Source organism: Scyliorhinus torazame, chromosome 21 (genome assembly GCF_047496885.1).
Source record: "Scyliorhinus torazame isolate Kashiwa2021f chromosome 21, sScyTor2.1, whole genome shotgun sequence".
NCBI lineage: Eukaryota > Metazoa > Chordata > Chondrichthyes > Carcharhiniformes > Scyliorhinidae > Scyliorhinus > Scyliorhinus torazame.
Window position 1 is genome coordinate 66,030,989 of NC_092727.1, and position 12,598 is coordinate 66,043,586.

A 12,598-nucleotide genomic window follows, 5' to 3' on the forward strand; every position below is an offset into this window, starting at 1 on the left:
ACTAGCTTTCGGAGCGCTGCTCCTTCCTCAGGTGAATGAAGAGGTAGGTTCCAGAAACATATATAAATATATTACACCAGGTTAAAGAGGTGCAAATTGTCTCAAGCACCTCATGCACTTTGGCAGAAGGAATAAGAATTGAGGCAATACAGATTAAATGAAACAGTTCTCAAAGGTGTACAGAGGAGAGGATTTCATGTGCAGAGATTTTTGTGGGTTGTAGGACATGTTGAGAGAGCAATTAGTCATATATGGAATCTTAGGCTTCATTAATAGCAGATAAGAGTACAACAGCAGGGAAGTTCCGTATAAAGTTCTGGTTAGGCTTTAACTCGCGTATTATTGTTATACACACATGTCCGTCCTTGACCTGCTGCAACGCTCCAGTGAAGCCCAATGCAAACTGGATGAGCAACATCCCATCTGCCGATTAGGCAGGTTGAGGAATTGAACTAAAGAAAAGAGCATTAGACTGGGATGATCAGTTAGAATAGTGCATTATGGACATTGATTCGGATTGCAGGGAGTGAACAAAGGGATTGGGCAAAGCATGGCGAGAGGGGGAGGGGTGATTTATAGGGACTGGTTCTTTGCACAAAGGATGCTGGGAGGCAGAGGCCCAGAGGAAGGAAAGGAATGTGTAATGAGCCTATCAGAATCAGTGGTAGTTAGATTATATGACCAAGTCAAGGAAAGGGCCTATCGGAATCTTATATTCGTGTATGTGGAACTTGATACTGCATGAATGTAAACTAAAGACCACATGCGTTGTCTCCCTTTGTCTCACTTGTTCTGGAAGTTTCAAGAGACATGGATCTCCTGCCTTTTTATCAGTGAGTGGAGCTTGCAAGCTATTTGAAATAAAATAAATCTATACCTACAATCTGACTCGGTTTGACTGAGACCAGACCGAGGGCAGAAAGAACTCAACTTCTTCACAGCCCACAGGACTCAACATTGTGTTCAACAACTTTAGACTGTGACCATCCTCCTCCATTTTAAACACCCTTTTAAAAAAAAACATACAAGTATTGCCTCAATGCAAACACCCCCTCCCACATCAGGCAATTTGTCTTTTGCTCTGACAGTTGCTACACCTCGTTGCAATCTCTCCCAGCTACAGTTTGATATGCAACACATTCTCCCGCTCTTCAGTTCTGATGAAGAGCCAAGTGGGCTCAAAACGTTAACTCTGCTCCCTACAGATGCTGCCAGGTCTGCTGAGTTTTTCCAGCATCCTCGGTTCTTGTTTTGGATTCTAGCATCTGCATATTAAGTATTATTGTCCAGTTCTGGTCATAACACAAGGTCCTTGAGAGGGTGCAGAATACATTTACCAGAATGACTAGAGGGATGAGAGATTTTAGCTACGTTAGGTTAGGTTCGAGAAGCTGGGATTGTTCTTCTTGGAGCGAAGGAGATTGAGGTGACATCTGATAGGTGTACAAGCATATCGCAAGTTTAGATAAACGTAGACAAAGAAAAGCTGTTCCCATTAGCTACCTAGGGGCGACATATTCAAGGTTTTGGTCAAGGATGCAGAGGGGATGTGACAAGAACTTTTTTTGCAGCAAGTGTAATTGAGGGGAGTGGAAGCAGAGACAATGAATAATCTCAAAAACAAATGTGGATGGGCACTCAAATGAAAAACTTACATGGTTAGAAGGATAAAACAGGGGAATGGGATTGTTTGAGTTGCTCTGCAGACCAATCTAGGGGCAGCACGGTGGCTAGCACTGCTGCATCACAGTGCCAGGGACCCGGGTTTGATTCCGACTTTGGGTGACTGTCTGTGTGGAGTTTGCTCGTTGTCCCAGTGTCTGCGTGGGTTTCCTTTGGGTGCTGCAGTTTCCTCCCACAGTCCAAAGATGTGCTGTTTAGGTGGATTGGTCATGCTAAATTGCCCCTTAGTGTCCAAGGTTAGGTGGATAGGGAATGGACCTGGGTTTAGGCAAGGGGGGGGGGGGGGGGGGGGGGGGGGGGGGGTGCTGCTCTTTCGGAGGGTCAGTGCAGACTCGATGGGATGAATGGATTCCTTCTGCACTGTAGGGATCTCATGATTCCTATGAGATACAACACAAACTGGATGGGCCAAACGGCCTCCTGTGCTGTACCAACCTATGACTCTTTGCGGAGAGACTGGCGTTGTTCTCCTTGGAGTATGAAAGATTTAATGGTAGTGTTCAAAATTATGAAGGATTTTGACAAAAATGTTTTCACTGGCAAAAAGGTTGATAACCACAGGGTACAGGTTTAAGGCCATTGAGAAGCCAGCGACAGGGGAGGTGGGAAACAGTTTAAAAAAAATTTAAAAAATCACAGAATAGAATCATAGACTCCCTACGGCCTGTAACAGTCTGCACCAACCCTCAGAAAGAGCCCATGACACAGGTCACCCTCTCCCAGTAACCTTGTAATCTAACCTGCACATCTTTGGACACTCGGGGTAATTTAGCTTGGTCAATCCATCTAACCTGCACATCTTTGCACTGTGGGAGGAAACTGGAACACCCGGAGAAAACCTACGCAGGCACGGGGAAAATCACAGTCACCCGAGGCCAGAATTGAACCCGGGTCCCTGGCACTGTGAGATAGCCAGGGTATGCCAACATGCAAATTTAATGTTATTGGGTTGTGGTCATCTACAATGCACGGACTGAAAAATTGGTGGAAATAGATCTCGTAATTGCTTTTGGAAGGGAATTGGATAAATACTTGGAAAGGAGAAAATTGCAGAGCTACGTGACAGAGCCAGGCAGTTTGTCTAATTGGAAATCTCCACCATGGAGCCAGGCTTGCTGTAAATTCCATGATTTTATAAGTGCAGTGAGCTTAAGCACAAAATAACAAGCACCCCCAAATTATGCCTCTTCAATCCTTTGCTCAATGTAAGGAATCTTAGAATGCTGTGTCACATTAAAGATGGTATTTTCATGCAAATTACTGCCGTCTTACTCATGATGTACAGACCAGAAGTATTGAGTTAGGAAATGTTTGCAGGGGAGTGTTGTGTTCCATGGTTCCCCCGATGATGAAGAGACACAAACAACATAAATGTGTTGAATCGGTACCGTGATTTACTGTTAGATACCGTGTCCGCAAAGAATGCTGGGAAATGTAGCCCAGTGAAGGCTGTAGTTTAAATAAACATGGATGAGCAAGCTGCAGCCTAGACATTGCAATACACAGGAAAAAGGTCATCTCCAGGGACAATGAAACTACACTGTCAATCAACTCATATTTGGAAAGCCTACATGCCTCTAACACCTGCAGACATGGCCGATGAGTGCACACCCCAAAATCGATGTGGCAGCCCCCGATTTCGATCAGGGTGATCGAACCCTGATCAATTGATTGGTAATGTCCCAGGGTCCGCCCAAAAGTGCACGAAATCCAGGAAGATTAAACGGTGCTGCACCACCTTAGAATCTCTCCCGCAGCAGCCAGCAACAGCTACGTAACAACAGTGAACTTCACCAGCCACCACAAGGAGCATCATCACGCCACCAACAGAAGGAACACCAGAGCCAGAGCATCAGACCAAATCGAGGACCAAGCATCGAGGACTACAGGAGTCAGCACAGAGATAAAGGCCAATATCGATCTGGGTACTTGCTAGTCACCCAAAACTTAAGGTCTAGCATGAACTTTTAGTACTCTGTAGAATAACTTGTGTTGATGGAGTGATTGATTAACTAACATTGTGTGATGCGAATAGAGACTATTGATTCAAAATGAAGTTGACTCAATCATCTGTCCACCGTATATGGGTTAAAGACACACTGTGCGCAACAACACATGGGAAGATAACTAACAAATCAATATACAAACAAAGTTACTCAAGTTCCTGGGGAGTTACTCTAAGTGCAACTGCCCTACTATCCGTCCTACCACCAACTGCCCAGTCCCGTCAGGCACATGATGCATGTCTGATGCCACCCATTGGCAGGAGGTCATACCGGTGATTACATACATTGATAAACGGCTTTCTACATTTGTACAGTTATATACAGATATGCATGCATATCATGTATTCCCATGTGTTGTAGCGTTGGAAGCAAATATCTGAGTGAGCCTGGGCTTTGGGGTGCGGGATGGGCTGAACACTGCTTCTGTGCTCTGATTCTCCCCAACACCACTCATTCACGATAGCACAGTGGTTAGCACTGTTGTTTCACAGCACCAGAGTCCCAGGTTCGATTCCCGGCTTGGGTCACTGTCTGTGCGGAGTCTGCACGTTCATCCCATGGCTGCGTGGCTTTCCTCCGGGTGCTCCGGTTTCCTCCTACAAGTCCCGAAAGATGTGCTCGTTAGGTGAATTGTGAATTCTTCCTCCATGTACCCGAAAAGAAGTCTAGGGGATTTTCGCAGCAATTTCATTGCAGTGTTAACGTAAGCCTACTTGTGACAATAAAGATTATTATATCACCACAGGGAGTAGTTAGGGAACAAGTATTTTATCAGATTATATCTAGTAGCACACCTATCCCAATTGGTTAGAATCAAAAAGAGGCCAGTCAACCCATCGTATCTGTGCTAACTGAAAAAAAGTAGCCACTCTTTCTAGTCTCAGTCTGCAGATAATAGCTGGCTTGTAATGCAGAACAAGGCCAGCAGCGCGGGCTCAACTCCCATACCAGCCTCCCGAACAGGCGCCGGAATGTGGTGACTAGGGGCTTTTCACAGTAATTTTATTGAAGTCTACTTGTGACAATAAGCGATTATTATTATTATTAGCACTTCAGGTGTAGATCCAAGTATCTTTTAAATGAGTTGAGCATTTTCTGCCATAACTACCAATTTGGGCAGTGAATTCTAGACACCTACCACCCTTTGGGTGAAAAACATTTTCTTAATATCCCATCTCATCCTTTTACCAATCATCTTAAATCTGTGCACCATGGCAATTGAGCCCTGGCTAGGAGGAAACAAATCTTCCCTGTCTACTCCATATAGGCCCCATATAATTTTGTCCACTTCAATCAACGTATCCCTCAGCCTCCTCTAGTGCAAGGAAAACAACTCTATCTTACATAACCTTTCCTCATAGCTGCAATTTTCCAGCCCTGGCAAAATGCTTGTAAATCTCCTCTGCACTCTCCAGAGCAATTATGCTCATCTTGTAATGTCGTGACCAGCACAGTGTACAAAACCCCAGTTAGGTGAATTAACCAGTGACCTAACCAGCTTTTTATACAGTTCCAACATTACATCCTGCTTTTGTATTCTATACTTTGCGCAATAAAGGAAAGCATTTCATATGCCTTCTTTGTCACCTTGTCCACCTGCCCTACCACCTTCAAGAATTGTGTACATGGACTCCAAGGTCCCTTACTTCCTCTACCCCTCTCAATATCTTCCCATTTATTGAGTATTCTCTTGCTTTGTTTACCCTCCCCAAAATGCAAAACCTGAGTGTTCTCTGGAGCGAAATCCATTTGCCACTTTTCTGCCCACTCAACTAAACCATTGATATAATTCTTAAGTCGAAAGCTACCCTCGTCAGTATCAACTACACGGACAATTTTTGTGGCATCTGCAAATTCCCAATCACGCCTCCCACATTTAAGCCCAAATCATTAATATATATAACAAACTTCAAGGGCCCCACCACAGAGCCCTGTGGAACACCACTAGAAACAATTTTCCATCCTCTGAAACATCCATCAAAGCCCTTTGCTTCCTGTCACCGAGCCAATTTGGATCCAACTCGCTGTATCCCACAGGCTTTTATAAGTTCCCAATTTTCCGTGGCGTCAAAGATGGATTGAGGTGCTCCTTACCATGGCTTTGCACTTGGATCATTGTGCTTTTTAAAATTCATTTATGGGATGTGGGCGTCACTGGTTAGCTAGCATTTATTGCCCATCCCTCAATTTGAGCTAAGATTTTACAAACTGTACTTACCAACTTCAAATGTTTGAGGGGATGGTCGGATGGGATTGTGGTGCATATAGTTTGCATATCATTTGAAGGAGGGCAATAAGGAAAAAAAAACAACTGCATTTCTATAGCACCCTAAATCTAGAGGCCAAATGAACATGGGAACAGGAGTAAGTCATTCAGCCCATCGAACCTGCTCCATCATTTAATACGATCCTTGTACACCCACTATCTCCATAACCCTTTCTATCAATCTCTGCTTTAAATATATTCAATGACTGAGCTTCCTCAGACGTTTGGGGCAGAGAATTCCAAAGATTCATATTCCTGTGTAAGGAAGTTTTTCCTCATCTCGGTCCTAAGTGGCCTCCCCTGTTTGAAATTGTATCTCCTGGTTCTAGACTTCCCACCAGAAGGAAGATCATACCTACATCTGCCCTGTCTATTCCTTGAAGTATTTTGTAGATTTTGATGAGATCATAGATTCCCTACAGTGCAGGAGGCCTTTCGGCCCATCTGCACTGACCCCCCCGAAAGACACCCGACCTAGGTCCACCTCCCATCCCTGTAACCTCACCTAACCTTTTGGGCACTTATGAGGAAATTTTAGCATGACCAATGCACCTAACCTGCACATCTTTGGACTCGGAGGAAACCGGCACAGACATGGGGAGAATGTGCAAACTCTACACAGTCACCCAAGGCCGGAATTGAACCCGTGCCCCTGGCGCTGTGAGGCAACAATGATAACCACTGCGCCACCTCTAGATGACCTCTCGTTCTTCAAAACCACAGAGAATACCGGCCCAGTTTGCCCAGTCTCTCTTCATTAGATAATCCCACCATCCCTTTGTTGCACCCCCTCTACGGCAATAAAACCCTTTCTGAGGGAGGGGGATCAAAATTGCACACAGTATTCCAGGTAAGGTCTAAATAAGCTTCTGTACAATTGTAGCAAGATCTCACTACTCCTGTACTGAAATCCTCTTGCAATAAAGGCCTTCCTAATAGTTTGCTGCATCATCATGCGTCCACCGACTCTTTATCAATTTTGCTAGTAACATCAACAAGAAACTCCAACAAGTTCATCAAACGTGATTTCCCATTTGTAAATCCATGCGGATTTAGTCCAATCTGAACATGATTGTCCAAGTGTCCATTTATCACATCCTTTAGAATAGATTCCAGCATTTTCCCAACAGGTTTGCAGTTCCCAGTTTTCACTCTCCCTCCCTTTGGGGTGGCATTTGTTACTGTCCAACCTTCAAGAACCATTCCAGAATCAGTAGAATTTTCATCAGTGCATCCATCATCTCCATAGCAACCTCTTTCAACACTCTGTGATGCATAACATCAGGTCTCGGGAAGTTACCATCTTTCAGACCCATTAATTTCTCCAATACAATCTTGTTACTTGCAATTTCCTTCAACTCTACATTCTCCCATGTCCTTTGGATCTCTATATCTGGGAAATTTCCTGCATCTTCCTTAGTGAAAACAGACAAAAAGTAATCATTTAGCTTCTCTGCGATTTCTCTATTTTCCCAACCAAAATAATTCCCCATTATGAATTCTCCTGACGACTTCCGGTTGCGGCTATGTGGAGCTAAGCCGCACGATTTGGCAGCTCCCGCTATTACGGACTTTCGGGCTCGTTAGAGTAGCCCCAACGTAATTTTTTTCGAAGACAACCCATGGGGGAAGGGAAGAGAGAGGTCCCCCTCCAACTTTTATGGACCGGACCAGAAGTGAAACGGGCAGAAAAGCGGCATTGGAGCAGCGGGAGAAGCGAGGGAAAATAAACAAAATGGCGGCGGCCGGGGACAAAGCGGAGTGCGGGCCGGAGCTGCAGGAGTTCATGAAGCGCTGCTTCGAGGAGCTGCGCAAGGAGATGCTGGCGCCTATGCTGTCGGCAATTGAAGGACTAGGGATGACCCAGAAGGCTCACGAGGTAAAGATCCAGGAGGCACAGAAAAGAGTCAGTGAGAATGAGGACGAGCTCTTGGGCCTGGCGATGAGAGTGGAGCAGCACGAGGCGCTGCACAAGAGGTGGGCGGGAAGACACGAAGACCTGGAGAACAGGTCGAGGAGAAAGAATCTGCGGATCCTGGGTCTCCCTGAAGGAGTGGAGGGGCCGATGCCGGGGCATACGCGAGCACGATGTCGGGGCGATGATGGGCGCGGAGGCCCCTTTGAGGTCGCTGGAGCTGGACGGGGCACACCGGGTGCTGGCGAGGAGGCCCAAGGCAAATGAGCCGCCAAGGGCGATGGTGGTGAGACTTCACCGGTTCACGGACAGAGAGAGGGTCCTGAGATGGACCAAGAAGGAGCGGAGCGGTAAGTGGGACAATGCAGAGATCCGAATATACCCGGACTGGAGCACGGAGGTTGCAAAGCGGAGAGCGGGTTTCAACCGGGCCAAAGCGGTGTTGCACCGGAAAGGAGTGAAATTCGGAATGCTGCAGCCAGCGTGACTGTGGGTCACATACAAGGACCAACACTATTATTTTGAAACGCCTGAAGAGGCGTGGGCCTTCATACAAACCGAAAAGTTGGACTCTAACTGAGGGTTTGTGAGGGTGGGGGGGGGTGTTTGAGGGTTGATGAGTGATGGTTGTTGCATATAGGGGGTCAATCACACGTAGGAAATGTTACATGGGCTGGGGGAGAGAGACAAGGCCGCTCCTTGTCAGGAGCTGCGCCAGAGGGGGCGGGGTAGGCTTTGGAAAGCGCGGGGTTTTTCTCATGCGCGGGAAGAAAGGCGGGAAGGGGAACAAAGGAACGCATACGGATTGGGACACTCCCACACGGGGAGGTCAATGGGACGGCGGGGGAAGCCGGGGTCAGCAGGAGTCAGCTGACTTATGGGAGTGATGTGGGCAAAAAAGCTAGACAGGGGTCTGGCGGAAAAAGGGTTGCTGCTGCACTGGCCGAAAGGGAATGGGACATAGAAGAGGTGGTCGGGGCAGGGGTCCCCCGGCTGGGGGACTGGAGGGGTACGGAGGCGGGGACAGGGGACTGGCCTAGAAAAGGAGATGGCTAGTCGGTGTGGGGGGGGGGGGGGGGGGGGGTGGAGACCAAGACTATCGTAGTGGATAATGGAGGGCGATATGTGATGGTGAGCGGTAGGTTGCAAGGGGCGTGGGTGGTGTTGGTAAATGTATACGCCCCGAACTGGGATGATGCTGGATTCATGAAGCGCATGTTGGGGCGCATCCCGGACCTGGAGGTAGGAGGCCTGATAATGGGAGGGGACTTCAATACAGTGTTGGATCCAGCACTGGACCGCTCCAGATCAAGGACTGGAAAGAGGCCGGCGGCGGCCAAGGTGCTTAGGGGGTTTATGGATCAGATGGGGGGAGTGGACCCATGGAGGTTTGCAAGGCCGCAGGCCAGGGAATGTTCTTTTTTCTCCCATGAGCACAAAGCCTACTCCCGGATAGATTTTTTTGTTCTGGGCAGGGCGCTCATCCCGAGGTTGGAGGGGACGGAATATTCGGCCATAGCCGTTTCGGATCACGTCCCGCACTGGGTGGAACTGGAGCTGGGAGAGGAGAGGGACCAAGGCCCACTGTGGCGGCTGGATGTGGGGCTGCTGGCAGATGTGGTGGTGTGTGGGAAGGTGAGGGGGTGCATCGAAAGGTACTTGGAGGCCAACGACAACGGGGAGGTGCGGGTGGGGGTGGTATGGGAGGCGGTGATCAGGGGAGAGTTAATCTCCATCAGGGCTCATAGGGAGAAGACAGAGGGCATGGACAGGGAGAGGTTAATGGGGGAGATTTTGAGAGTGGACAGGAGATACGCAGAGGCCCCGGAGGAGAGATTACTTGGGGAAAGACGACGGCTCCAGACAGAGTTTGACCTGTTGACCACAGGGAAGGCGGAGGCACGGTGGAGGAAGGCGCGGGGGGGGGGGGGGGGGGGGGGGGGGGGGGGGGGGGGGGGGGGGGGGGGTAGCCCCCAGCGGGGGAAGAGGGGATGAGACGATTCCTAGACCAATTGAGATTCCAGAGGGTGGAAGAGCAAGAGGTGGCTGGTTTGGGGGCACCAATTGGGTTGGAGGAGCTGAGCAAGGGTTTGGGGAGTATGCAGGCGGGGAAGGCCCCGGGACCGGACGGGTTCCCGGTGGAGTTCTACAGGAAGTACGTAGACCTGTTGGCCCCACTACTAGTGAGAACCTTTAATGAGGCAAGAGAGGAGGGGACCCTGCCCCCGACAATGTCGGAAGCGACAATTTCTTTGATCCTAAAGCGAGACAAGGACCCACTGCAATGTGGATCGTACAGGCCGATCTCGCTCCTTAATGTGGATGCTAAGTTGCAGGCAAAAGTGCTGGCCACGAGGATCGAGGACTGTGTCCCGGGGGTGATCCACGAGGACCAGACGGGATTCGTAAAGGGCAGGCAATTAAACACTAATGTGCGGTGGCTCTTAAACGTGATAATGATGCCATCGGAGGAGGGAGAGGCGGAGATAGTGGCAACTATGGACGCGGAGAAGGCCTTTGACCAAGTAGAGTGGGAGTACCTCTGGGAAGTGCTGCGTAGATTTGGGTTCGGGGGAGGGTTTATCAGTTGGGTTAAGCTCCTTTAGAGCCCCGGTGGTGAACGTAGTGACGAACTGGCGGAGGTCGGAGTACTTTCGGCTGTACTGAGGGACGAGGCAGGGGTGCCCCCTGTCCCCACTGTTGTTTGCATTGGCGATCGAACCCTTGGCCATGTCACTGAGGGAGTCTAATAAATGGAGGGGGGTGGTTCGAGGGGAGAAGAGCATCGGGTGTCGCTTTATGTGGATGACCTGTTGCTGTACGTGGCGGATCCAATGGAGGGGATCATAGAATTTACAGTGCAGAAGGAGGCCATTTGGCCCATCGAGTCTGCACCGGATCTTGGAAAGAGCACCCTACCAAAGGTCAACACCTCCACCCTATCCCCATAACCCAGTAACCCCACCTAACCTAAGGGCAATTTATCATGGCCAATCCACCTAACCTGCACATCTTTGGACTGTGGGAGGAAACCGGAGCACCCGGAGGAAACCCACGCACACACGGGGAGGATGTGCAGACTCCGCACAGAAAGTGACCCAAGCCAGAATCGAACTTGGGACCCTGGAGCTGTGAAGCAATTGTGCTATCCACAATGCTACCGTGCTGCCCCAAATGGTGGAGGGGATGGTGGAGGTCATGCAGACTTTGAGGGAGTTTGGGGAGTTTTCGGGCTATAAGCTCAATGTAGGGAAGAGTGAGCTCTTTGTATTACAGGCAGGGGACCAAGAAAGAGGGATAGGGGACCTACTGCTGAGGAGGGCGGAGGGGAGCTTTCGGTATCTGGGGATCCATATAGGCAGGAGTTGGGGGGGCCCTACATAAACTGAATCTGACGAGGTTGGTGGGACAAATGGAGGAGGACTTCAAAAGGTGGGACATGTTACCGCTCTCGCTAGCGGGTAGAGTGCAGTCGGTCAAAATGGTGGTCTTTCCGAGGTTTCTGTTTGTGCCTTCCCATCGTGATCACCAAGGGCTTTTTTAAGAGAGTAGGTAGGAGTATTATGGGGTTTGTGTGGGCGAATAGGACCCCGAGGGTAAGGTGAGGGTTCCTGGAATGCAGTAGGGACCGAGGAGGGTTGGCGCTGCCAAACCTAGGGAGCTACTACTGGGCAGCAAATGTGGTGATGATCCGCAAGTGGGTGATGTAGAGAGAGGGGGCGGCATGGAAGAGGATGGAGATGGCGTCCTGTAAAGGAACGAGCCTGGGGGCGTTGGTGACGGCACCGCTGTCGCTCTCGCCGACAAGGTACACCACAAGCCCGGTGGTGGCAGCAAAGCTAAGGATCTGGGGCCAGTGGAGATGGCACAGGGGTGCAATGGGAGCCTCGGTGTGGTCCCCGATCAGGGGTAACTACTGGTTTGTCCCGGGGAAGATGGACGGGGGGGGTTTCAGAGCTGGCATCGGGCGGGGATTAGAAGAATAGGGGACCTGTTCATTGACGGGACGTTTGCGAGCCTAGGGGCACTGGAGGAGAAGTTTGAGATACCCCCAGGAAATGCCTTTAGATATATGCAGGTGAGGGCGTTTGTGAGGCGACAGGTGAGGGAATTCCCGTTGCTCCCGGCACAAGAAATTCAAGACAGGGTGATCTCGGGTGGATGGGTCGGGGAGGGCAAGGTGTCAATGCTCGGCACAACATCAAGGGCCAAAGGGCCTGTTCTGTGCTGTACTGTTCTATGTTCTAATACACCAGGAGATGAAAGAAAAGGGGGAAGCGCTGGTAGAGGAGCTGAAGGGTAAATGGGAGGAGGAGCTGGGGGATGAGATTGAGGAAGGTCTGTGGGCTGATGCCCTAGGTAGGGTTAATTCCTCCTCCTCCTCATGCGCCAGGCTCAGCCTGATACAATTTAAGGTGGTTCACAGAGTGCACTTGATGGGGGCGAGGTTGAATAGGTTCTTTGGGGTGGAGGACAGATGTGGAAGGCGCTCAGGAAGTCCGGCGAACCATGTCCATATGTTTTGGTCATGCCCGGCACTGGAGGGATTCTGGAGAGGAGTGGCGGGAGCAATATCTCAGGTGGTGAAAGTCCGGGTCAAACCAAGCTGGGGGCTAGCAATATTTGGAGTAGTGGACGAGCCTGGAGTGCAGGAGGTGAAAGAGGCCGGCATTCTGGCCTTTGCGTCGCTAGTAGCCCGGCGAAGGATCTTGCTAATGTGGAAGGAGG

General features: G+C 49.6%; 1 protein-coding gene across 4 annotated transcripts in view; it reads right to left on the reverse strand.

The window, feature by feature from the left end:
• The window catches only part of LOC140398328 (STE20-related kinase adapter protein alpha-like), a 125,910-nt gene that overhangs the window by 36,887 nt on the left and 76,425 nt on the right, over window positions 1-12,598 (reverse strand). The gene's annotated exons all lie outside the window — the stretch shown is intronic.